Source organism: Cuculus canorus, chromosome 1 (assembly GCF_017976375.1).
Source record: "Cuculus canorus isolate bCucCan1 chromosome 1, bCucCan1.pri, whole genome shotgun sequence".
Classification (NCBI taxonomy): domain Eukaryota; kingdom Metazoa; phylum Chordata; class Aves; order Cuculiformes; family Cuculidae; genus Cuculus; species Cuculus canorus.
In genome coordinates, this window is record NC_071401.1 from 76,511,927 (window position 1) to 76,539,851 (window position 27,925).

Consider the following 27,925-nt stretch of genomic DNA (forward strand, 5'->3'; position numbering starts at 1 on the left):
TTACAAGTGTAACAGTTTTTCCTCTGCCGAAGGAAAACTAGATAGGGCAGGTAAGGAATTCCCCCATCTCCCTCCTCCTTTTCTCAATTCCCTGCTCTGCCTCAAACACTCGTGCCTTCGTCCTCGACTAGCCTCCCCCAGTCCCAGCCTACTCTGCCTCCCTGCTGCAGCTTTTCTGTAATATCCCCCAAACCCCAAACAAATCAACACATCTGTTCTTTCTGTTGAAGTGGGACTACTGTACAGAATTTGCCAGGAACAAAGTCATTAACTAAGCAATAGTCTAGTTCCCAGCATTATTTTCACTGAATAAACATCCAGTGCTCGTGAATTGTAAAAGACAAGCTGTTGAGGGACCAGGACCAGAAGCCAGCATGTTCATCTGATGTCCTCATACATACAGACCATAGGAAAAGATTCATTCTCATTTGCTTTTCTTCTAGTTCCATGTTATAACTCTGGCTTCTCGATGCTGAAGCTTCAACACTATGGGGAAGAGGGGGAATTATTCCTTTGCCTATATCCCTTTCTCTGGGGAAAATTTCCCATTCATGAAGTATTTTTCCTCTCTTATTGAAGCTCTTTCATCCTTCATGAAGATATCCATAAGGAAGAAACCAGCTTTCTTAGCAGAGGTTACATTCACTCACTGAGTGGAGAGGCAAGAACTGAACTGCAGGCTCTTGCCCCCCAGTGCCGGAACCATCTAGATGTTTGTGTTTGAGAGGTAAGTCTGTGTGTGCAGGGAAACAAGGGAACTGTGAGAAGTCGCTGGTGTAAGTGCCAAACCCTGACACTGTAAAATAGAGCTGGACATTCACTCTGGAATGAGATCTGTGAAGGGGCAGGGCTTAACATACATCCATCCTCCATATTCCTAACAGGCAGCACCCCACTGAGAAGTCCAGCTTCTGCAGTTCTAGTATAGATGCCCTGAGTTATTGCATAGGATACATGAGCCCTTCACATCAGCCTCTTAAATACTCACTATACTTTTGAGTGCAGAAACCTGGTAGACATGGAGGGAGAAAGGGGCAAGGCTAAAGGGCTTTGCTAGAGCAAAGGGTCATGCTAGAGCAGAATTATCAGCTAGCCTCTCACAGAGAAGTACAAGACCTGCTCTTCTGTGGATTAGACAATGAGGCTCTGTGAATGAGTGAGTCCCCTCTTCCTACCCCCTTATGGAAATTTACTCTTTCAAAGAGGGAGAATAGCAACTCACTATTGACACAAGGTGAGGGACAAGAAACAAATGGTTGACCTTTTCCACGCCTGGCCCTTCCAGAGCAGTGCCTTCATCCGTTATGCTTCCTCAACAATATATTTATATATTTATTCCCTTGGTTCCTTGTACAAAGATCCCCCAGCAAATCCTGGCCTGCACCGTTCTGTTCCCTTGAACTGGTGGCACACTGAGCTCCATGCACAGAAACACCAGGCACTTTTCTCCACCTAGAGTGATCTGTGGCAGAAGTTAGAGCAGCAGCATGGACACCCCCTCCCCCTCACTGCCAGCTGCCACTGCTGCCACCATCTCCTCCCGTCTCCATTGTCCTGGTGCTGTAGGGCTCTGGGAACGGAGGAAGAGGTGGAGAACTGTGGTCGATCTTTCCTGGTAGGACTGACCATTTAGCTGGTCCTTAGAAGGTCTGGCTGGCCATTTCCTTCCCACCATTTCCTTCCTTCTAAGCTCCCAGCTTATCAGGGTAGTATTCAGTTAGTAATTACTTGCATGGCACTACAAGCTATACTGCAGTTAGGCTTATTTTCTTACAGATACACATCAATGCAGTTATGTTGTCATACAGGGGATGCAATGATGATTCTGTTGAGCGAAGAACAGGGCTTCTTTACAAAGACAATTTAAAATGAGTCACAGATAGCGAGTAATTGCTGTGGAATACAATTAATCGTGCTAGAATTTATAGGATACAATTGAAAAAGAAGTTAAAGACGGCAGCAGTTCTACCTTTTTGGCATGATTGGCACTAACAGAACTTTACTGACTGTCACACCTATTGAACTGTGTCTGCTCAGCCACAGACAATGAGCTATTGGGCTTGGAGCACCCCGATCCAGTGGGAGGTGTCCCTGCCCATGGCTGGGGGTTGGAACAGGATGGGCTTTGAGGTCCCTTCTGACCCAAACCACTCCATGATTCTGTGACAGCGACATTTAGGCTTTGATCCCAAAACCACTGACATATATGCTAGTGAGTGGTCCCACTGACTGCAAGACAATTCCTTACGTGGGTGAAGTCAAATACATTTGCATGTATTTTCTAGGTTAGGTCTAAGAAGAGATGTCACTGTTCACTCCAACCTGGAGGTGTTCCAGGCCAGGTTGGATGGGCCTTGGGCAGCCTGATCCCGTGGGATGTCCCTGCCCATGGCAGGGGGGGTTGGAACTGGATGATCTTTAAGGTCCCTTCCAACCCGAACTATTCTATGAAAATCTATGAAACTGCCTTTCCCAGATCAATGGAAAACCCAGTCTACCACAACTTCTACCACAGCTCCTTCTGCACAACAGGCCGACAAGTTATCACAGCACCCAGATGCCATCTATTCTCACATCTTTCCTGCAGCACCAAAAGGACCCCACAATTGTCTTCACATTTCGATTCTATGAGCTTCAAAGAGAAGATCTACCAGTTATCAGGGTGTTCAGGTCCCAGAGGACACTTGAGAGAGGCCAGAGTCCGCGGCTGGACGCCTCTGAACCAGCAGATGACATTTAAGGCACCCCCCTGCCACACGCCCCCCTCCGAGGATGACTCGGCACTTTTTGCCATCCACTGGCTCTAGATCCAGCCACGATCTTTATCCAGGGGCTCCAGGGATTCGATGTAAAGGCTTCCCCTGACCAGGTGGCGGGGAGGTGTCGCTAGGTGTCGCTCCAGCCCTCGGCAAAGCTCGTCGGGGCGTCCTCGCTACCCGCTGGGTTCCGCGGATCGGAGCCGCTCAGTTGTTTCCTCTAAATGTGCCGTTTGCCTCGTTAGTTTTATTAGATGTACCAGACAAAAGCTAATAGTTATTGGAGGGGGTTAGCTTGGAATACCTGATATCTGGAGGGGAAGGGAAGGAGAGAGAGAAGGGGAAAGAGAAGGAGAGAGGGAGAAAAGGAGGTAGAGAAGGGGAGAGGGGCAGAAGGAGAGAAACAGAGAAGGAGAGAGAGAAGGAGATAGAGGAGAGAGAGAGAAAACGGGAGAGAGAGAGAACGAGAGTGGGAGAAGAAGGGAAAGAGAGAGAGAGGGAGAAGGAGGGAAAGAGAAGGAGAGAGAGAAGGAGCTAGAGAAGGAGCTAGAGAAGGAGATAGAGAAGTGGAGAGAGAGAAGGAGACAGGAAAAAGGAGGGAAAGAGGAAGAGAGACAGAGAAAGAAGGAGACAGAGAAGGAGAGAGAAAAGAAAACAGGGAGAGAGAAGGAGAGAGGGAGGAGGGAGAGAGAAGGGGAGAGAGAAGGAGAGAGAGAAGGAGGGGGAGAGAGAAGGAGAGAAGGAAAGAGAGCGAAGGGGAGAGAAAGAGAGATCTTTTTCTTTGTTTGGACTGTTTGGCAGGGCTAAAGGATGACTGTCTGCTTTGGCTTCTTAAACCACATATCACATCTGTAAAAACATAGTGGCAAAAGGAGGAAAAAATAATCTGCAGTGCTTTCCCAGTGGTTTCTGTGAGGCTTTCATGTAACCAATACATCTTCAATTATGCATTTAGGTCACAGGAAGAGTTGGAAGGAATTCCTTTGCCATTTCAAAGTTGCTGTTAGGAACAAAATACAGTAAAGCTGATGGAGCTAGAAGGAATGCAATTTTGTTCTTCTGTCTCAATATTTTTCTTCTCCTCTTTCCTTTACCATCACTCCTATTTGCAGAAGTATTTCCCCTGGCATAGCAAAGTCAGTGCCGAGAATGCACAGAAGCCTTTAGAGCATGGAAATCTCTTCTTTTGCAATTGCAATTCTAAAACATATGTAAACATAATTAGATAATTGAGTAAAAGTCCTTCTTTGTAAAGCATCTGGTCAGATCTAGAAAACAGCAGAGGCTCCTTGGTAGGTGGCATTACCATCTGCAACCTTTAGGCTACTGTGCAATTTACAACCTCAAGTGAGGCACTTAAATATCCTTTAAAAAGTATAATGAGAATTAAGTGCTAAGGACTGTGTTTCACTGTAGCCAGCACATAGAGCAGGCAAAAGCTGGTGTTAGCTACTAAAGAAATACCAGAGAAGACTTTAAAATCTCAGAGATCACAGAAGTCTCCTTTGGATCATATGCCTATGCCCAAGCAAAGTCTCAGAACACTTGCTCACTTTTGCGAAAAATTGGAACCTGTGGAAATATTTCTGGTGCTGCAGCCCATATCTTACATGTTCTCAGGACTTTGGCCAGGAAGCAGAAAATAAAGGCTCAGGGCTTCCTGCCATGCCCCACTTCTTTTCAGGAGGCTGACCCTCTCCCATCTCATCACTCCCTCAAGAAAAAATAATGTGGAAGAGGCAGGAGGAAGAAGAGGTATTAGCACAGTTAGTAGAAGGAAGCTTTGCATTCCCAACCTGTCTTCCAACTCTGCTTTTGTACTTTACTTGTCAAGTAAAGTACAAAATTTATCACCAGGCTTGGAAACAAAGATGGAGTTGAAGTCTTCCACCTCCAAATTAAAAGCCACAGCAATCAGGCTAGAGAGTTCAGCTTTGTACATCACACATTCCTGTGACCCAGCTTCAGCAGGCAAAGACTACTTTTCACTCTGGTCTTTCCTAGCCTGAAGGTCAGGGCAGTCTCTCTCGAGATCAGGCTGATGATAGCTCCAGGCTGAGGAGAATCTTACAGCCAGGTGCTGCTCTTCTGGTGCATTACTTCTTCCTTGGGTCATGTATAGAACCTGAAAGTAAGTATGTTGTGACATTCAGCTATGCCAGAGAACCAGCTTAGGCTGGGGAGACGTCAGCTTGGATAGCCCAAAAGCAGGAGACGGGTGTCAGGAGTCTTTCTTAGCTAAGACAGACCAAGTTCTTCCATGTGCTAGAGGCTGTCTCCAAAAGCTTAGTGGATCATGGCAAAACACAGCACACTTATTTAGAGATCTATAGGTGGCTCTGAAAGATACAGATCCAGAACAGGAGGCAACACAACTTGTTGCTTGGGCTAGCCAGCATACTCAGAGGTTGAAGAATCCCTTCTAGGAAGGGTGGAGAAGAGTAGTGGAGACCTACAGTTGTACCTACAGAGGTAGTCACCAAAGACCAGTGTGAGTGTGTTGGCGTAGCACAAATTGCCCTGTACCAGCTTGTTTGGATCGGTGTGGTTGACTGTGAGTACGTTGACTCCTACTGACCCTGAGTGATCTGGAAGACGTGATGGAGATTTTGTGAAACCTCATTTGAAGTCAGGGAACAAAGCTCTATATTACAAAACAGATACCTTTACTGACTTGGAAGGAGGTCTCTCTCTGTCAAGAGTGAAATACAGCATTTGCCTCTAATCCAGAGCGATTTTTATTCAGTTGATTTCATTTTGGAAGAGAAAGAGCTAGGAACTACTTCAAAGGTTAAATTTAGCATACTTGTAAAATTTATATACAATCATTTAGAATATTTAAATTGATTCTTAAAATGTTCTCCCCAGTAAGCAGAAAAATCTCCTAATTGACTCAAAATAATAATAAAAATAAAACAGTTAAATTCTGCTATAATTAAGGTTACATATGCAAAAGTTAGCAGTTTTCTTATGTTTATGAAACAAGTCTGTCCTGTGAGACAGGGCATTTGGAAGGAAGGCTTTTTCATGCGTTCCTCTTGGAGGTGTCCTACTTTCCATAAATACTAAATATGCATTTCATAGGATGCGAGTGACTTTGTGGAACAACACCTAGGACTTTTACCTAAGGCTTGAGGTTCTGCTTTCTTTAGTAAGTAATTTATTATTTAGTCAATTTTGACCCATAAGTCTAGAAAAAAATTTAGTTTTCTCTGATACCATCTGCTCGTCCTCGTGTTCTCTTGAGAATGACACCTAAATCACTGGGCTGCTAACTGGTATTAAAAAGTTAAAATGGCATATCCAAGAGTAAAATTCTTTGTTTCCTTGACTGTTCTTGCAAATACAATGAAGTGGACCATGCTGAAAGAAAATCTTTTTGTGACCTTTTTTTAAGGGAAAGGCACTCAAAAATATTGCAGTCTCCCCTCACCCAAGAATTCAGTTTTATTGCTTAGGTAAAAGCATTAGTCATTTCTACAGCCCCTCTCAATCTCTTCCAGGCACTTAGATTCCGATCTTACTATTTCTTCCATGGCTATGTCTTACTAAACAGGGGGAATAAAATCTTGTCCTTTGTTAGACTAAGTACTAAACCATCCATTTACATTCTGGGACGTAAGATTTACAGCCTATTTATGGAAGATAAGAAAAATCGCTCTACAAGTTCCTGTTAACAAATTTTGAAGCAGTGGAAGTATTATCTATTTTGAAATGTTCTGATTTACCTTAAACTAAACTCTGTTTACTTTCTGTTTTCCAGCATTACTATCAGCAAGAAATTTCCTTTCACCCCAGAACTATATTTTTTACTATTTCTGTAATAGTATGTATTTCTTCAATAGTATGTATTGAAGTGTGTTAAGTGCGTTTAAGCCATAGACTGGCAGGCGCTTTATAAATATTTATCTTTATTATGATTGCTTAAAGAAGAAGGCTCAGAGGTATGTGAAAGAAAAAAAAAAGTAGCCCCACCTTCTGCCCTTGGTTTTCATATGTATTTCATAATCAGTTCAGTAAGAGAAATCCCTTACAGAAAAAAAAAAATCAAACTGCCTTGCACCAAAAAGCAAGGATAATTTTAATCCAAGTTAAATTCATGGTTTACAGTCACAGTTGATTCAGTTTTGAAATAACCTGCGAAACTCTTTATCCCAGAAAAATGTAACTAACTGAAGAGTTTCGTGGCAAAAAAAAAAAACCAACAACCTTTTTTATTCTCTCCTTTGCAATCAATATGGATTCTTTTCTGTTTTCATTGAAGTGGAGGTTATTCATAATATACCAGCTAATAGGATCCTGGAAATGGGACGGAAGTCTTTCTTTGGGGAAAAAGACTGTGTGACATTCAGCAGAATATGTGTTTTCTGGACTGTTCTTGTGCTATTATTCTAGGACCACTAAGGTTTACTTAAAAACCCAAAAGTTTCAGAGAAGCCAGGTGCCTTATATTATATGCAAGTGTTCTTTCCTGACCAAGCTGCTTTTCCCATTAGAGTTTCTTCCCAATCTGCATTTGAGATTTGTTTCCTGTTCCTTTTCATTTCACCTTAGCTTTTCACTCACTGACATCTAAATAGAAAGAGACAGTCGTTGGTATGGTTTTCACTCCAAAACTGAACTTCCTGGCTTTTATGTCTTGTAATCAGTCCTGTAATGTCCTGTGATTTCTACATTTGAGTGTCAAGATGTAAAAGGGAGTTCAATTTTGCGTGTATGCAGACAGGCCAAATTTCACACATTCGGAGCAGCAACTAATCACCCACAACATTTCCTAAAGTTTATATTGCTGGCAGACAGCAGCTTTTGTTCTGATATGATGGTTTCTTTGCGGACTCCTGCTGCCAGCAGTGTCTCAAACACTACTAGTGCACCATTCACTGCACATCCTGAGCTACAGCTTTAAAAATCCTTTCCAATTTATGCACACAAAAGCAAACCAGGCTGCCAACAAATAGGAAGGAGACAGACATATTGTTAAGATAGATATCTACTGTACCAAAGAGGGATTTCAGTTACCAAGGCCTAGAACTAAAAGAAGAAAATGACAACGTGTAAATGTCCCAGGTCCCTCAATACAAGCTTTTAACCTTACTTTTTGGTTCGATTTTTTTTTTTATTCCCGTTTTAAATCTTGGCTCTTGAAGGGGTAAAAATGCATTAACTCAACAGTTTATGATATAAGAATTAAAAAAAAATTACTGTATATACATACATCCTACATAGGCTATAAATGTATAGAATTTTGGGCCTTGCCTAAGTAATCACTGACAACAATATTTAACAGCAATTTTTGTATTTGACTTGATTAACATGGAGCTTAAAAGACTGGGGAAATCACTCACTCCCTTAAGCTCTGCAGTGCTGGCTACGCAGCTTTGTCTGCCATTTCCTACCTGCAAACTTGTTTCAATGCTTCTTGTCTTCAAAGACTTCAGAAGTATGAACTTGAAGCCAAGAACATACCCCACTGCCAACCAATAGTCCAAGTGTTTGTCTTTATTCAGAGCTACTGCTGGAGGAATGGTGTCTTATGCTATGGATAGAATGATGCTGAGTTTACAGAGAGCAGTGTGAAGTACCCATAAATATACACTTTAAGCAGTTCAGCATGATGATTGGCAGCCCAAAGACAAAATCTAAGAATATAACGTGGGAAAACCTCAAAAAATTCTGCAGATCTCTGAACAACCATCAATTGTTGCACACAGGAGGAGAAACAAGTGGATTAGGAGACAGGGAAGAGTTCCCTTTAATCCGTTCCTTAAACAAATACTTATGATCTCTGAGTAATGAGGTATTAAAATCTGAACATTTGAAGTATATTAATTTTCTTTCTCTCCCGCTGATACAGACACATTTGTAATTATGCATATTTGCTCAGTACAGTCATGCTGCTTTTAACTTCCATCTAATTACTATTTATACGATTATAGTTACTAGAGGCCCAGTCACAGACCAGAAGGCTACTGTGCTCAGTACAGAAGACAAGCAAATAATGTCTTGAACTCCAAAGAATGTAGGAAAGCCACCCATGAACTTCAGTGTTAATTTCCAATTGGTTTTATCATGCTTCTAGTCAATATGCTGTGCACAAAGACAGCAGCAAGCATAACATACTAAAAATCAGCACAATCAGATATTAAACATGGCATGATTTGCCAAAGCATTTAAATCTCTATACTGCTCTGGCAGTATAATGCAAGTTACATTTTAAAATTTATTGAAAATCTTGAGGTATTTTGTTAGAAACCTTACAAACACAGGTTCAGTAAGGAATGTGTGAAAGCCCTATTTTATTTGTCTTTTATGTGAACACTTGTGCTTATATGAAGAAAAGAGCGAGTCCCTAATGCAGAAATTAGAGTGAAATTCTGCGGAACCTCCATTATACAAGAGCTCAGACTTGTCAGTTGTAATGGCCCTATCTTCTGTTACATAAGGCACATAGATTTAAAGAAGCTGAAATAAATGAATAAATAATGGTTCTTTTTTTGCAAAGTGCCTAATGCACAAAAGGGAACGTTGTCCCAAAAGACACAAAAGAACACTTTTCCCAAGCAGCAAAGAGCTGCCTGGCTCTTGCAGAACTGCTAGGAAGGATTGTCAGAGCCTACTTAACTAGATGTCAGGAGATATCCTCCCTTCAGATGACTTCTACAGTGACTCAAAGGCATTGCCATAGCTCCTGCTATGCTTCTTTCCACAACAATGATGGAGTTATCTTGACTGGGCCATATCCATAGCCACAGCTGGAGACCAGCCTTCAGTCTCTATGCTATCTAGTGCAATAGAATGTTATTGTGAGGGTGGGTTTGATAGTCAGGTAGGAAGGAGAAAAGCGTGCTATCTATCAGCCTAAAGCTAACACTTGAGAGGCAAGTATTTGCACCTTCATATTAGGCAGATAGCCTCCACATCTGAGATCCTCTTGCAACCAAAAAGACCATAAGCTTCTCCTCTGATCTGTCTGCTGGATGCACATGCCATTTCTGCACCGGCTACCTGGGGAACCAGCTTCCCTCATCCGGAAACATGAAGTAGAGGGTGCGAGTGACTCCCTCCTCTCTGGCACCTCGTCAGTGGATTGGCAATTGAAGGCAATGCACACAGGTGAGAGAACAAAGGAAAACGCCTTTATTTCTGGAAGAAGAAAAAGAATGTTCTATTTTTCTTTTAATGTACGCAGGATTACTGATTCATTTATTCATAGTAATTGGTTTTTAATCTGTCAGGGAATAATGACCCATTATTTTATACTTATGGGAAATGACACTTTCTAGTACCTGGTATTTGCAGCTGTCAAATTATATATGTCAGCATCTGTCACTCTGCAGCAGCGCTTAATGAACAAGTTTTGCGTACCCCAATGAGCTTCTAGTAGAATTGAGAAAAATATTAACACCTTTTCTGGCAACTGGAGCAGTTGACTGCTTTTTTGGCATATTCATTTCTGCCTCACATAGCCTTACCTTATACAGCCTGGACTTCACACTCAATGGTTGTAACAGACCCGATTTAAATATGCTAATGTTCAGATTTCTGCCCGTAAACTGTAGAATGGAATATCTTCCTTCCCTAATTCAAATGACTTAATGAAAAATGAAAATAACAGCATGAAAATGAAAGTATGGAATCTATAACAGCATGAGCTATCAATAAAAATTTAAAACTTTTAGGGCTTTATCCAGTTAGTTTGGAGTACAGTCAAAGCGCTCCATGAGTCTGTGTTATCCAACTTGGCCTCAAAACTTTCCAGGGGAAAAAGCAATGAGTCACTGATCACATCACAAAACCAAATGGGAAAACAGCAGATGATCACGTATTTGCATATTTAATTTTGCTATCCTAAGAAACTAGGAAGTTATTCAATTATTGCAAAGAAATCACCAAAATCCTATCCTAGGTAAGTATGGCAATGCGATGTCTACAGCATCAAACATCTCTACATATTTCTTAATTTCTCTAACTCTAAAGAGCTTAATCACTTTCAAGGATATTGTGTCCAACTTATTGCAGATCCTTACACAGAGACAAGACCTTTCCCTGATAGAAATTCTTTACAAAAGCTCACAGGAAGAACCTTTTCGGTTTTTTGTCACAAATTCTTCATCTTTCTCTACATTGCTAACTGATACCTATTTTATAACAAATTATGTGCTGCAGAATACAACAGTTTACCTAGGCATTATTTAACACCACCAGGTGGGCAAGCACGTTATTAGCATGTAGGAACAACTTTGCATATTAGGCTCATTGCATCACTGTGATTTACACAGAGAAAAAGACAGAAGCCAGACAAGTTGGACAGCAAGAAATAAGTAATACTGCTCCAGGGAGGAAGTATATTGTTCTCCCACTCAAAGGCATATTAGCCTTTTTTTTGTTTTCCTTCCTTTTCTATTTTTTTTTTTAAACATGAGAAGGGCTCGTATGGTAACTCATATTCTTCACTAATGAGCTTTCCAGGATTGCTAAGGCTTCTGGGCTCTTCATGTGGTCCATGGGCAGGACCTTGGACCTGTCATAGAGACACAAATCTGTACTCAGACTAGAAACTCTGAAACTTCGTCCCTTTTGAAAGGGATGACATATGTGACTTTGGTCTAGACCCTTTGCTATAGGGTGGGCCGTAACATGACCTCTTGATTTTAGTGAGGACAATCATGGTATATTAAAGCAGCTGTATTTTTCAGTATTGGGTTCTGTGTGTTCTAAGCTGGCATGTTAACTTTTCTCACTGGAAATTTGGCTGGGGAGAAGAATTATTTCCTGAAGTGTGTCATGTGAGTCAATTCATGCTGAACCTATATGACCAGACAGAGCTGCTCCTCATATTAGATATAAAACCTAAGTATTCCAGAATCAGAACCTCTGTATTTTCAAGAAGATCCTCTTTGCTGGGATACCCTGTCTCTGATGCATGGCAGTTGCGAAATCCCTGTATACCATGAGTACGTAACAAGTCTGCGAGGCTTTAAGCTTTCCATGGCTGATGGAGGAGTGAGCAAGAAGTAGGAATGATCTCCTAGGAGCCTATTTTCATCTTGTTTCTTGCTTGGACCTCCTTTTCTATGGTTCAACAGGCACCACAAAGGAATGTAAGTTACTGATTCTTTGCTTATACTGAATAGAAACTGTTATCAGCACAGTTGAGTTCTGGAGATTACATGAAGCTTTCTGTTGATGAAACTGGTGGATGCCACCCACAGGCAAGACAAATCCATGTGCTACAGATCCTATGTACAGGGATCTGAGAGCTGAAGGATAAAGGCAGTGAGATTCATTATCCTGCACAGTCCTAGAAACTTGAGCTGACTCCTAGGTCCAACTTACTCGTACTCACAAATATCTGTATAGTTACACAATACATTTAATCACAGAAATAATTTAAGTTGTTCTCTCAGTCATACCATTATAATAATTGAGCACAAAATCAGGCCCAACATCTTTCTTTCCCTGTAGTATTATGTATGAAACAGTATATATCAATGAGCTAATAACCAAAGTGGAAAGCGAAGCTGAAGATATAGAAATGCTACAAAGGAAAATAAATCAGTGATGTCATGAGTTCACCAAGCACTGCTGCTAAAAAAGAAAAATGATCTTTTGAAATTTTCCTTCCATAGTTTCTCTAGCCAAAATTTTTATCAGATTCAAACTGGATATAAGAGATTAATTTATTTTCTGAAAGTTGTTCTTTTTTAGCTATTCTTAAATAGCAATTCTTGGCCTATTTAAAACTTCCTAGTATTAAATATAATACACTGTAGTAGCATTGATTCAAGTTATTAGTTTTGGAGGTTGATTTATAGAAAATTTTATCCCAAGCTCTTCGTTTATGCTTGTATTGACGATACGAAGTACCAATATTCACTGTGATTGGGATAGACCTTAGCAATAGTTCAGATATTAGCCATGGAATTAATCTGACTAAGCTGATTTCAGCATCTAAACTAATAAGCTTTGGCTTCCTTTACATGGAAAGGAATAGAGCACAACCCACCTCATCCTAAAGACTGCATCTAAAATAACATATGCAGTGAATCTCACCATGTATCTAATTTTCTCTGTTAATGAAGGAAGAAAACATGAAATAACTAGAAGAGCTGTAAGCTATAGGACAGAAATCTAAAGTGACAGGAATTCCAATATCAGAAAATATTAAAGTGAATCAGGCTATATTCAGACTTATGGTGATCAGCTCTGTGCTTACACAGAAAAGTGAGTAACTGCTGTTCCTTCCTATCAAATACTGTGTGTGGCAGGGACCATCTGAGCTGTGTGTTCAATGAGAAATAATAGAGTTTGCTCAGTCAATTAAAATAAGTAACAAGAAAACTCAACAGAAAAAATGAGTGGGTGGAAAGTTGAGCTCAGTTGGCAAAGCTTCAAACTAAAGCCCTTCAGTGAAATCACTGATAGTAACCCACAAAATTAGAGCCACTGACCTGAAGCACGGGCTAGACCTAACATCACAGTATTTTTACCCTTCTAAAATGCTTAAAGACAGTCTTTCCTGTTTTAACTATTTGGACACTAACTCACCTTATTTTAGTGCACTCACAAAGCCTTATCAAATCAGGCAGATCACTGAAGTAGAATATAAACCAGCAGTGAACTAATGTAGTTTGTGTGGCATTAAAGAACACGTGTGATAAATTTTGGGTTTTAAATACAATAAATCAGTCATTTAAATTTAATATAAGCTGCATAATTTCATTCTGCTTCATTAGCCTATATAAACACAATAAAATCTGTCAAATGCAAACAAAGGGCCTCCTAGAGGTGATATTTTAATTGTAATAAAACTGTCATCTAGATTAGGAGACCAGCTGAACAATTCATTTCTTCATAGAATTTAATGCTGTTGTATAAAATGAGCATTAGATTTTATTTCATCTGATGCTCAGGAAACAAGAACTTTTGTTTATACTGTACTGCAATCAATCCACTCCGTGGCCTCAGCATCACATCAGAAGCAAAATGGGGAGAAAACATGGGGAGCTAGGCTGCAAAATGAAGCTCTGCTTCTACTGTTTTCTTCTTCAGAAAAGAAGCCTTTCACATCAGTGGGAGCTTAGCTTGGAGATGGGATGCAGGGCAAGGCCAAACAGCCTCCAATGTGCTTTAGTCAGGTAGGAAGTGTTTTTGCCCTGATGCCTCCTGTGGAGGCACATGGGTGCATATCCACCTTCCCCTGGAGTATTGCCACCCTCTGGAGTCCCTGAGCTGTTTCCCTGGCTGGCTTATTCTCTACAATTACTGCTCAGCAGCACACATTCACTTACAAAATTGTATCTGCGTTTCCTTCCTGCCACCAACAGGATCAAGTATATTGTTTTTCTTGGTTTTCTTTGTAACATGTTAATACAACTCATGTCTTATTTTACCTGGCTGAGAAACAAAATACTCACATCTTCCACTAATTGGCCTTAATTGCTTGACTAGATGCCTTTCAGCTGGTAACTATGAAATATTGACAAGTGACATAATCTAATAATATCTGGGATAATTGATGTTAAAAAAATTTTTCTGGCTTTCTCTCCCTCCACCCTCTCCACCATATACACTCATGCTGCCCCTCTATGTTTTGTCACTTCCTCTGATAACGCTGCTTATCCTCTACAGGGAAAAAAAAAAGCAGCCAGGGCCTCTTTCATTGGCATGTTATAAAAGCACTAATCTGCGCTGAAGGGAAAAATAATCTTTTGTGGTAAAGAGTTATGTGCAATTGTTTACCTTATCCTTTGAATTTTAGTCTATAAAATTACATCCTCCTTAGAAATAGAGCTGTATACTTTCTGAGACAGCCACTTAGCCACCAAACAGAAAAGCCACCAATGTGCCTTTGACTCTGATTTCCTAATACCATATTTTAAAAAGAAATATCTCAGCAGGTCCTCTCAGTGAAAAAAACAATAGAAAGCTTTAAGTGGGGACCTCGAATACTGTGTTGAGTTCTGGACCCCTCACCACAAGAAGGATGTTGAGGCTCTGGAGCGTGTCCAGAGAAGAGCAACAAAGCTGGTGAAGGGGCTGGAGAACAAGTCTTATGAGGAGCGGCTGAGAGAGCTGGGGTTGTTTAGCCTGGAGAAGAGGAGGCTGAGGGGAGACCTTATTACCCTCTACAACTACCTGAAAGGAGGTTGTGGAGAGGAGGGAGCTGGCCTCTTCTCCCAAGTGACAGGGGACAGGACAAGGGGGAATGGCCTGAAGCTCAGCCAGGGGAGGTTCAGGCTGGACATCAGGAAAAAATTCTTCACAGAAAGAGTCATTGGGCACTGGCAGAGGCTGCCCAGGGAGGTGGTCGAGTCACCTTCCCTGGAGGTGTTTAAGGAACGGGTGGATGAAGTGCTTGGGGACATGGTTTAGGGAGTGTTAGGAATGATTGGACTCGATGATCCAGTGGGTCCTTTCCAACCTGGTGATTCTGTGAAAAGGCATCTTCATTTCTTCACTGGAGAATCTGCCAGCAACTTTATGGTTTTTTTTACATTTCTTCTTGACTGCTTCTTAAAACCATGTCAGTCCCTCAGAATTCTTCATCACTCATCTGAGCATCTCTGCTGCATGCAGGGCCGGCAGCCACTCTTTCATTTAATGAGTTGAGTACTTGCTTCTGCCAAAGCCAGGAGTAGAAGACTTTGTAGCTGAGGAGTAACAGTTACATCTTTAATGTCTGAAGGCAGCGATTTCTAACACTGGAACAGTCCCAGCATTTCTGAGGCATCCGCCTTGCAGCACCCCTGGAGCCTGCACGCTTGCCTGCTGGCTGCAGGGATGCTTGAAGCAGAAATACCTCCCATGGGAACCAAGGCTGCCCTGGGGCAAGCACCACTCCCTGTGCTTGAGGGGTCGGGAAAGGCATTTGCACAATTTCCCATGGAGCAGGTTAGATACACCCTGACAATTGCTGCTGAACCCCAGCATTTTCACTTCCTCATGCAGTGCAGAGCACTCCCTGCAAAGTATTGAGTCTTGGAGCAGAGAGATCATTCATCTTCTTATGACTCAGATGGATGCTTTTAACTGAAGAAAAGTCTCAGATCAAACCCTCTTCCAGGATACAATGTGCCATAGTTGCCTTACTAGAAAAACTAGTAAAGAAATCTTTCACACACATAGGATATTTAATGAATCCAAACCAAAACATTTCCATGTCCATTTGAATTTCACTGTTAAGGTTTTCTTGGCCCCCAGAGGACTCTCTAATCTTCAGAAGTGAAAGGCCAGTGTATTAAAATAAATATCTTGAGGAGTTACCAGATTGCTGGATATCACCCTTGTTTTGTAGATGAAGGAAGAGTAAACACAGTTTGTTTCTGCAATGAGGAAAAAAAAGGAAAAAAAGCCCTAGGAGTTGAGAACAATTTTAATGAGTTCAAGATGATGCTTATCGGTTTCTGAGGAGAACACTCAGGCAGCCGGAACGCATCATGGGAGGGAGAGGAGGAGAGCTCTCCACCCCAGCATGCCGTCCCACTGCCCTGAATACACCTCCTTGGACTTACCTCCTGGTAACTTGTCTGTGCTCATTTCTTTGCACAACACCAGCTCAGGACACTTTGGGCTGGTAGGATGGGAGAGGGAAGGGGGGGGGGGGTCAGGTATCCCTCCCCCCGCATGGCCCTGCTCCACCAGCAGGCACCAGAACCACTCCAGCACCGCCTCTGCCACAGCCCTGATGATTCCCAAATGTTTAAGTGTTTACAGAATGCAGCCTAAACCTTTAAGCCATTACAGCTAACTTCAGACTCCAGTGAAAATGTTAAGGCTATTCCTAAACTCGTGTCACCCCAGCTTCAGCTGGGAGTGGTGTGCAGGAGAACACGCCACCCCACGTCCCTTCCTGCTCCAGCCTGGCTATCTGCCTAGAGACACAAAACCCCGATACACAGCAAAGAGCTGAGATACCTCCAAGCAGCTCTTCATGCAGCCCTGAGGCACATCTGTGCAGGGAAGTGGAGCGAAGACCAAGGCTCCCCTGTTCTGAGGCAGGTGAGCCACTGAAACCAGCTTGGATCCAAAAAGCCCATGAAGTGCTTTGCCTGACATAGTCCACCCAGAATCTTTCCACATTGACATGATCGTATAGCTTTAGGAAGGGAGTTTGGGTCAGCTAGCTGCTTCAGACAGGAACCTGTATAAACACAGCCCCGTGCAAATATATATAGACTCTGCAAATATTAGCATATCATGCATGCAAACACTGTATCATTTAGTTCTCTTCAAAGTCAAAGGTCCCTGGAGCAAACACTGATAAGTGCCTATGGAGAACATGATGTCATTTTTCCAGTTGAATTTAAAGGCAGTATCGAGTAGCGGTAAAACTTACCTTCCAAAGATTTCATTTCAAAATGTATCATCACAGAGGCTGTCAAACTGTGGCCATATTATGTGGAGCTGATAGTGGTTTACTACAATAGAACAGACATCAATACAATCAGATAATGTCTTTGGACTTTACAAGGGTACTATCAGCTGAAACAATTTGGTTTAAGTCATTCATGAAAGGACTACGATCAGAAATTATTTTTTCCTTTCTTTGTGCTGCCTTTTGTTTTCCTGGAGTTTATAATTACCCTTCCTTTCATCCAGGAAGACAGAGATGAAATAACCTCTGCGCCCTTTTATAGCAGGAGGTAATACTGAAAATAAATGCAGTTATAAATCCATCACAACGGTTTGAAATTTGTTGCAGAAAATTCTTCCTAAAATAGCTGGGAGTCATTCATGTTCCCTTTGTCATACTACAATTTTTACCCACTGGGAATCTTCAAACACTCACTCACATACCTTTTGTTTCAATGCTAGAATCCAACCAAAACAACAAGGCAGCAAACAGCCATTTCCAACTGGTTGAAATTCAGCAAGTTTTTACTCTGGTTTCTTAAGATAACTGCAAGTCAGTTGAGGAACCCATATAATTAATAGTATGCTTGGCAAATGTTAGGTAGAGTACCAGCAATGATACCTTTAAGCTTCAATACTGATATTCATATCTTCTTTGGCTTTTGAGATGTAACAAGGTCTCTTAAATGTGTAGTAAAATTCATTCAGCTGCAGACAAATCCATGTAGCTCTGCAGTTCAGCAGCATCAAGGACACTGGATTTGTTCTGCAGTTCGGAAGAAATATCTCTGGCAACAGCACTCTGGCTATTACATATCTAACAGAGAAGAGGTTTTTCCTCTTGTAGAGCTCCAGAAAGAAGTTAAAATAGATTAGATATCTAGATTAATACTAACAAGTAAACTCTCTCATTTTTTGGTTGTACAGAAACATGTTTTCAGATATTCAGCAGATATAAGATATGATGTAAAAGCAGTTCCTGTTAAAATCAGTTGAAATTTTTTGTGCAGATATCATTGGATCAAGATTTCACCAATATGTCAAATGTAATGGTTAGCAACAGAATTGAGTGTCTTTGCCAATCATCTGGCTATTAGTGAAATTTTGGGTTGTTTTCCATAAAAAGAAACCAGAGAATCAACTTTTCTAAAATTTCCATTGTCCAGCAGCCCAAAGTGCTTTTCTCCAGGCAGAGAGGTAAGAAGAAAAGGGGGGAAAAGGAGGATTAATAAAATGGAAATAAAATGGACCAGATGTACTGGCACAAATGTAAAAAGGCAAGGCATGTTTTCACTGAACCACAGCATGGGAGTTAGAAGAGACCTTTAAAGATCATCTAGTTCCAACCTCCTTGCCATGGGCAGAGACATCTTTCCTGGATCACGTTGCTCAAAGCCCCATCCAACTTGACCTTGAACACTTCCAGTGATGGGGCACCCACAAGTTCTCTGGGCAACCTGTTCCAGTGTCTCACCACATTTATCATAAGTTAAAAGTCTTCATTATAGCTAATCTAAATCTACATTCATTTAGTTTAAAACCATTACCCCTTGTCTTATTGCAACAGCCCTACTAAAAAGTTTGTCCCATCTTTCTTATAAACCCCCTTTAAATACTGAAAAACAGCAATAAGTTGTCCTCAGAGCCCTCTGTTCTCCGGGCTGAACAACTCCAACTCTCTCAGCCTTTCTTCACAGGGCAGGTGTTCAAATCTTCTGACCCTTTTCATGGCCCTCCTCTGGACTCATTCTAACAAACCCCATTGGGGCCCTAGAGCTGGATGCAGCTCTGCTTTCTGACAAAATGTCTTGTTATTCATTAACTGCATGAGAGTGCACCTATAGGAACGACAGAAGGGAGAGCTAATGTCAAGGCCAACGTTTCCTCCCTGGACTCTTTCTAACCTTTCCCAGCATCATATATGTGATACAGTGTATTTTGTTCTCTCAGTGGGGTTGGTTCTGTCTACCTATTCTTAAGACACAGATTTTAACACTGAAATACATTCATAGATATATTCAACTTCGGCTGAATTTAGTATGTTTCACTGGCTGCATGTGAGAATGGAATTTAATGGCAAAACTTTTATACATACAATGGAAGTACGAGAAGCAAACTTAAGTCAAAACCAACAAGACCTAGCTGAGATTTCTCCTGTTTTGTTTCACCCCCACCTTTTCATGGCATAGTGCGGGGGAAAACTCCTGGACTCAAACCAATCCTCATCCATCATCTAGGAAATGCAGAAGCAGAAGTGTTGTGGGAAAATTCAAAGGTCTTTTTTTTTTTTCAGTTGTACTTGGATCTAAAAACAGCTGAGATTCTCCTCACAGATAAGCCAGTAGGATAAAAATATGCAGGGGGAACTTGGAGCAGATACACTGGAAAAAATGACTAAAGACCACAGATCCATTAAATATTGGATATGTTTACATTAAAAGAAAATGCAGTTTTACAGCTTGAAAGGTAGGATTTTCATAATTTCTGCAGAAGCGATTTATGCTGACTTAAATTACTTTTTAATTAATTCATCTATTTTACCACAGAAGGGTTAGAAAATCCTTAAAAATGTTTATAAAGGTATATTCAGAGATTTCCAGTTGTTAGATTTTCTTCTTAATCCAAAATGGGACATCTCATACTTCACAAAAAAAATGAATTGAAGGCAGGTCATGCCTACAGTAGTCAAATATATGTCCAAAAGAAAAAAAGAGTACTTAAAGAAAAAATACCTTTTTGCTGAAGAAAATTAAGGCTCATAAGTCACTGAAGGTTACTAAAGGTAGGCTCAATGCCATGTTTTGCCTTGAACCTTCAGATTCCAGTAAGATTGATTTTTTCCCCAACAATTAAACTCCCCTGCTTTCTTACAGTTGGGCAGAATGACACCAGTTAGAGTAGTAATAAATTGCTTACATTTTTCTGAGCATGAGGTCTGTTGATTTTGTAATACTAAGCATTTTCTTTCTTTCCTCTGTCATGCATTATTGGCCATGATAAGCCATACAGAGCATGTCATGTATTTGCTATATGACAAATTCGCTATTTTTAAGGAAAACCATGTTAACTAATTGGAGGTAGAATATGTGGACAGGGACCACATTTCTATGATTTTACCTTCAACTTTTTCTAGTTGTTGCTCACAAGGACAAAAAAATTTGCAGACAAAGCTATTTCTCTGAAAAACTGAAGTATTTTTCTTTAGATGGAGGATAGAACAAAGCCCCAAGCAGAAAAAACAGCAGTGCTTTGTAGGAAGCAGTTGTATGTGACTAAATGAATGGATGCACAGTTTATTTTTCCATCTGTGAAACACTCGTTGTCATAACCCTTTTACTCTTTGGCTTTATGCCCACTGCTCTTGGCTATCTCTTCCATACCTCTTTTTGTGGTTTTCTCCAAGTAGTTCATTGGAGCCCTTGGAAAAGCTGCCTCTTCTGACATGGCTTCTTAGAAGTTGCCTACGGTCAATGCAAGAGGGAAACACGGAGAGCAGCAACTCAAGAGGGCAGTTCAGCAGGTTCTAAAATAGGTGTCCAAGAGAGGTGGCTCAATTGCCCTCTAAAGGCTTCTAGCATTTTTTTAAGCAGAGCCTGGAAGGTTAAACTAGCCCAGCTTTTAGGCAAGTGAAGATGGTTCCCACTTGGAATAGGCAGTGTGGGTATAAATAACCTGTCCTGAACTGATAGAGCCTGCAACAGTAATTCATCTGGGCTTCAGAGAAGCTGAGTTATACAGATCTGGCTGTCATAGCACATGAGATTTAGAAGGGCTTCAAAGCAGCTCTTTCCCACTTAGACTTTAGCACAAATTCAGTCTAAGTAAGAAGGTTTGCAAATTAATAATTCCCAGATGGCGTGAGAGGAGCTGCTAACAATTTTTTTTCTTTTCCTTTACCTTTGTAGTTATAAGTAGACCATGTACAACCTGCTCGGAGAGAGCATCTAACCTTTAAACTGATGTTGTGTCAATTTTTCATCCATATTTCTGGTTGTAAGAGAGCCTATCAATCGATTTGGTGAGTCTCATATGTGGAATGACTGATATATCAGATCTGACCATATCTCTCTCAGACAAAGTCCACAGTGGTCCAAGAAAGCCATGGTAGGAGTCAGAGATCAACTGTGTGGAGAATTCAATGTTTTTTCAACATTTCTTTTCAGGCCTTAGTGTAGCCCAGTCCTATTAGCCTTTGTCCCACTTCTCGGCAGTTAAGAAATTTCGTACCACCTGGTAGTTGCTGGACTGGCTGCCTTCTTCTCTTGCTTTTCTCTGCAGCACCTTACATGTGTTGAAAAGTATGGCTGTACATTGGGAAATCATTGCTGTTCACACAGCTTGCTGTCTGGCTGCTTTCTTCTGGTTAGTCTAGCTGTAAATGTCTTCATTATCTCTATACACATATAGAAACCTCAGTAAAGAAATTCCTTCACAAACTAAATAGTGGGGGCCCACGGGTGAAAGAGTTAGCTGCTTTGTCTCATGTGTTTTCAGAGATGGAGGTACTTGAACTGTGTGATCTTGAGCTGCAGAAATCATCTTGGAGATAAACTTCTGATCTTACACAGGTTGGGATTGCTGGCTGAGAGACAACAGATGTCTCTGGCTGGAAATTGCTCTCCTAAAGACTATTTCAGCACCTCAGGTTATTGCAGACCTTCTACTCATATTTTCTGCCTACAGAGACTTGAAACTTCTAAGCCTTGTGTTAGTAAAGCTGACCTGGGTAAAGACTCAGTGCTGAAATTTGCATCCAGGATATGCGTTGCTTGTGTTTTTTTTCAATAGCTCATTTACCAGAAAAGGTGGAGATATCAGCTGAATTACCATTTTTCCTCTTTATTGCACAATTCAGGTGGCTCCAAGACAACTAAAAGATGATAGACAGAAACCGACAAATGTTAACATTACAGCAAAAGCTGATACAGTCTTTAGTGAGTTGAACCACAAACCTCTTCTATGCGGATGCATATTCCTTTCTTAAAATGCATGTGTGAAAATGTGTATGTATTCTTTCTCTCCTTACTCAAGATATTCACAGTGTTGCTGCTTGCATTAAAAATTCTCTTCCTTTGACTGTTTTTTGACATATTCCTCATGAAGTGAAAAAATGAGAAAAAAAAAGAGGGAAAGAATTTTGGTAAGAGCTCCTCTTCTGTCATCTGGGGATTATTAGTTTACAAACCCTCGACCTTTGACCTCATATTTTTGCTGAAGTCTGAGTGAAGAACAAGTTCCCTTTGAAGCTCTCCACAACATGTACCAAGGAATGCAGGATTGCCAGCACTTTGACTGTTTAAAGCCTGGATGAGTTATTGCTGCAGCTTTCACTCACTCAGGATGGGGGTAGGACTCTTTCCCCTCATGATCAATCAGGAGGCATCCAACTCATTTAATTTTTTTTTCCTCTGTAAAAACTGTTTATCTATTCTCAGTATTCATCAAAGCACCCTCTGTGGAGACACGTAGGCACTCAAAGAGGGCATTTCAGCTGACATGATAGGATGTGCCTTGGAGATGATTATTTCTCTCTGCTGAATGTAGAGAGAGACCGGACAGATAAAGACTGATGAGACAAAATCAGCTGAGCAAAGACTCCAGTTTACAGACTCCATTGAAGGAAGGCCAAAATCTTATTTCTTCAATGACTACAAAAACTGTCTACCCAGCACTGCCACACTCTGCCATCCAGACAAAGGATTTGAGAATAAAAACTATTAGTCCCAAAGAAATAACTTTATCGAAACATTTTTAAACAAGTTTGGTATAAATCATTGGGAAAAAAAGGTGAGTTTGTTTGCTTCTTCTTGTTCCAAAAAAACACAGGTGTCTAAGGGAGTCTTATTACTTATAATTTGCAAAAATTAGTCAATTTTTGATACTCTAAACAGCCAACTCTCACAGTTTCTGAGAGACCTTACAGTATTTCGCACTGCTTAAATATATCCTGAAATCATCCATTATGCAAGACTATTTAAAAAAAGAGAAAATAATTTTTAGCTATTATAATTGCAGAGAAAAGCTAAAATATCAAGATGACTGAAGTGCAATTTAAAAAGTAGTAAGTGCTAGAATATCCTATATTAATTACTTTGACATGTTCGTTTTGTGCTATTTTATTCTGCTCGGCTTTATTCAATTCTACGAATTTAAATTAAGACTCATCCAGGTGGCAATGTCTACATGTTTTCTGAACAGGGAATAAATTAATTAGAACAAAATCAAGTTCACAAGCAGTGCATATAAAAGCAATCGGGCATGAGGAAGTAAATGGATTCCAGAGGAAATATGCAAGACTAGTAGCAGTCTCTGTTGCTTCACTGTGTATCCTAAAGATACTACTTCAAGGACCTATATTTTCACACAAATACTTAAATCAGTAAGTATATTTTCCAGAGATATGAACTTTATTCCTTTGAGTTAGTGCAAAGGGAGGGAAAAGGATTGCGTGAAAAGAATTAGAGCTGTTGTTTGGAACAGCGTTATGTCTATAGCCGTATTACTATCCTGGCAAATTAAGAATTTCTACTTGTATTACTTAATTCCTACTGTGAAAAAGGACAAAATGATTTCCCTATAACAAGGACGTAGCAAGTGAATCATGGTGTTAAAAACTAGGGCTCACTGAGTTTGAAAGATAGGTGTTTTCTTGAAAACAGCCCAGAATGCTTTGCGCTTCTCCCTGCTTTGTTTGAAAGGCAGTTCTAATTTATTGCATTACGATACATGAAGTTAAAGGGCACAGGGGCAGTGGGCACAGGAGCTCTGTGCAGTGGGACTGCTGCAACACTGGAGATGCCTAGAGTGGTGTGCAGCCACGCATGAACAACTGGCCCCTGGGTCACTCTCTCCAGCACGAGCCAGCCTGGGACACCAGGCAGCTCTTCCCTCCTCCCAGCTTCCCTCTTCAACAGCTGTCAGGCATAATAAGGTTCCCAATTTGCAGCACAGCCTGAATGACAAATCATCATATGTTTTACCCAGGAAACATCCCCAAATCAGAGAGAAATTCACTGTATTGCACAAGACAACCTCGCTAATGCACTGAGGCTGAAATGGAGACAGTGCTGTCAAATGTGGTAAAAGAGGGAAAAAGCTTAAAAGGCAGCACACTTGGGAATACTAACAGAAAGGATGCAGACATGCCAATAAGTGCAGCTGAACACCTTTTATCCAAGAGGGAGCCAGGAATAGTAACAATGTTCCAGAAGGCGAAAAAACCTCTTATCTGCTAGGATTTCTTTGATACTAACTTGTCTTTAATGCAACAGATAACTGAAAACTGAACTAAATGTTAGTCAATTTTGTTTGAGCGTATTGGTCAAATACGCAGTTGCATGAGCATAATGTCACTGCTTTGTCTGAAAGGGGGGAAAAATAAAGACCATATCTTCTAAGACCAAAAGTTTGATATTAGGTAACTACAATGTATTGATTTTTCTTATTCTAGGCCCTGTGGCACAGTAGGCAGGAGAACGCTTGAGAGGGTCAAGAAGGCTTTTCTATTTGGAAGAAAGTCTGCTTTTACTTTCCAGCCTGCAGAACTCTGTTTTGTTTGAAGGAGATTTGTTGACTTGGGTACAATCTCTGTCATTGGGATTCAACTTGGATTCATTCTACTTGACTTGAGATGTCTGCCACAAAAATGTTTATAACTGGGTTCTCAAGCATGCCTCTTTTCACAGCTGAAGAAAAGAATGAAGCACTCCTAGGATTTGGCTCTTGTACTACGTATACAATCATATATCGTGAAGTTAGGTACCAAGTTCCAGATGAATTTCACCTGCTAAGTCCTCACTAAGTAATGCAGCCAGATGTTTATATGCCCAACTTGGATGTAACATCTACATCTGGTCAGATAAATCACATATGAGTGTCCTGTTGACTGAACTCCTGGTGTAGTGTGGAAAAAATGCATTGATGTCTGCAAAAAGATGAAAGGGTTTAGAAAGTAACAGGAATTTTAAAATATGCCAACCTCATTTAGAGGTACAAAGTCAAATACTGTAAACAAGTCTTCCTTCATGGTATAAGAGACTTCCAACACTTTTCCAAATGTCTTATTTTATCTTTGATATTTGATTACGTATATAAACAAGTTGCCCTTTTCTGGAAGCCCTTAGAAAGAAATCTGTTGTTGAAGTAAAAATGATTACAGCAAGAAGAAATAAATCTGTGGCTCTTGTGCTCCTGAAATTGTTTGCAATTTCTCTTTTCAAACATCTATCTATTCTCCTGCAGGTTTGTTTCATTCTTCACTTGTTGCTTAATAACCTTGATTCCTGATTACCATCTCATTTTAAAACCCATGATCCAAATGCAATAGACGAATGGCTGGTGTAACTGATAAGTCAGTGTTGTGTGTATTAGATACAGTGTCTGAGTGTGGAATATTTTTTTCTGACACTTAGAATGAAGTTTGGCTGGTCTGCCTGCCCTGAAACTACTGGAAGCAAATCCTGATGTTTCAAAAACGTAAGTAAATCCTTATTCTGATCACATTTGTTGCTGAACTTGCTACAGCAGTGCACTGCTTTAGAACGTAACATTTGTTCCTAAAACCTGCATGTACCTTACACATTTCTAAAGCGAGTCCAAAGAGATTTAGGCTACATTTTTTTTTCTCATATCAAACCATTTTTGTTCACATCTTCCAAACAATTTTTTATGCTATTTATTGCTTTATTCGACTGTATTAAGAAGCAGAGAAAAATCAAGATGGATCAGTTAGAGCATGACATTTAAATTAGTGATGTTGAAGAGTTAAAAGGAATGCACAGAGAGGAAACCATTTAAATGAAACAGACCAGGTGAAAAAGAAATACTGTGCATCGTATATAGAGGATGTGTTTTTTGGAGTAGTCCCAGTTCCAGATCAAAGATATTGAAGTAATGGCTGGAATCCATCAAGTGTTTTCAGTGCCAGTAAATGTTTCACAAAACCATGCAGGTCTAGGTTGTTCTTTTGCAGTATTGTATTAAAAGAGGAAAAGAAACCCTCCAGCCAAACAACCCAGACCAGAAGTCTGATTAAGATTTCCTCTATTCTACAATGTAGAACTGGAAGAGAGTTCTTTAAAATACAAATACCAATGTGAAAGACAAAAAGAAAAAGAAGTTTGATTGAATGTTGTCTGATGAGCCGCAGCCAAAAATTGCAACAGGAGACTTGGTATCAGAACCATGAGCCATCTGACATGGATGCACAGCAGAAGTGAGACCCTGTGTGTGTTTACCGTAACTTGGAGTTCTTTTTTACAGATACAAAAAAGGAGTCCAAAACAAGAACCTGGGCATACTGAAAAGGCATCTAGAACAGCGCATGGATAAAGCCTTATCAGCTGTGTTGACTTTGGGGGGGGGGGTGTATGTGATAGCTAGAACTTATAAACCTGTCAAAGAAAGGATGTGGAAGGTGAACAGGTTGTCCTGTGCTGAGGTTTCTACTAAGTTGACAAAGTAATTTTGATCCTCTGGAATTGAATGTTAGGAAATGGAGATTTATTTCTGAAATATTTCTTCTTTTCAAGGGGCAAAATCATGGACAAATAATCCACATATATAGAAAAGACATGATCAATTACAGCAAAGCATGAGAACCTGCACATAGAGAAGATTGTTCCCATTCAGCAATATCTAATTCTACTCCCTGGTATCTCCAGCATGGCCACAGCTTATAGCACAGTTATGGAAAATTAATTTTTGAACCTATCTTGCAAATAATCATGTTAAATACCACTTTCCCCAGATGAACATCACTGACAGCCTGAAGGAATGCAAGCATAACTAATATGCTTTTACTATGTTTTTGCAAAGTAACTTTCCCATTTACCCTACTCTCCTGGTCTTTGATCATTTGCTCTTGCTCTTTACATCGGAGTCAAAATATCTTTGCTTGGGAATTTTATTAAGTTTTGGTCCGAAAATTAATTCTTGGCCCAAACCTCCCTGTGGCCCTTGGGGACTACTGAAAGACAGAGAATAATGTGACTGAAATAAGAAGAGTGAAGTCTAGGCTAGATATATTATTACACAGTGCTAGATTTAATTAGATTGAATGTAACATTTTCAGTTTGCAAACTATTGCTATGTTGCATTTTAGATTTCAGTTCATCTCATCTTGCTTGAGAGAAAGAGACTTCCAGGGGCAGTTTATCACTTCCGAAAGTAGTATTTAATACAGGTAGGACTGCTTTGCGATAGAAAAAGACAGACTTGGGTAGCTCATCAATAGGATATAGAGTAAGTATAGTAAAAAAGGTCAAAACTTGATTTTTTTCTCTTTAATTCACCTAGGGTGAAATGTATCACCCATAATTGCCTAGCTACATCCCCCCCATGAGGATTTTTCAGCAGGTCCTTCCAGTTGCTCTTTGCAGATGAAAAATATTCTGTACATCAAATTATGTGGAAACATTCCCATAAAAAGAAAAAATTATTTGAAAATGCAGTATGTTGAGGTCAATGACTTTTGTCTGAATGTCTTTGGATTGGATGAGTATTTGAAAATAAATACAAGGTTTCTGGGGTATCTTGGACAAGATTTCTAAGTGGTCAATCACCAAGAGTTGAATTTTTCAGATCAGGTACCCCCTTGGCACACATGGTAGCGCTGTGACCAAACAGGAATGGACTGAGACCAGATGCAATAACACCAAAACACCACAAGAAGAAAAAAAAAACATTCTTACATGAAATTCAGAGACAACTAACGTCAGGAAATCTTACAGGAAGCTTTGTTAAATGAAGATACTTGATAAGACTCTCCAGCCAAAGAAGACTGAATTAGTATAATGCAACACAACCAAGCAAAA

At 40.4% G+C, this 27,925-nt stretch overlaps 1 long non-coding RNA gene across 1 annotated transcript; it reads left to right on the plus strand.

Annotated features, from left to right (window-relative positions):
* The first annotated feature begins 613 nt into the window (after positions 1 to 613).
* On the plus strand, positions 614 to 27,925 carry LOC128849465 (uncharacterized). The gene is made up of 3 exons (XR_008447402.1): positions 614 to 727; positions 25,523 to 25,586; positions 26,373 to 27,925. It is a non-coding gene; the product is annotated as an uncharacterized LOC128849465 (long non-coding RNA).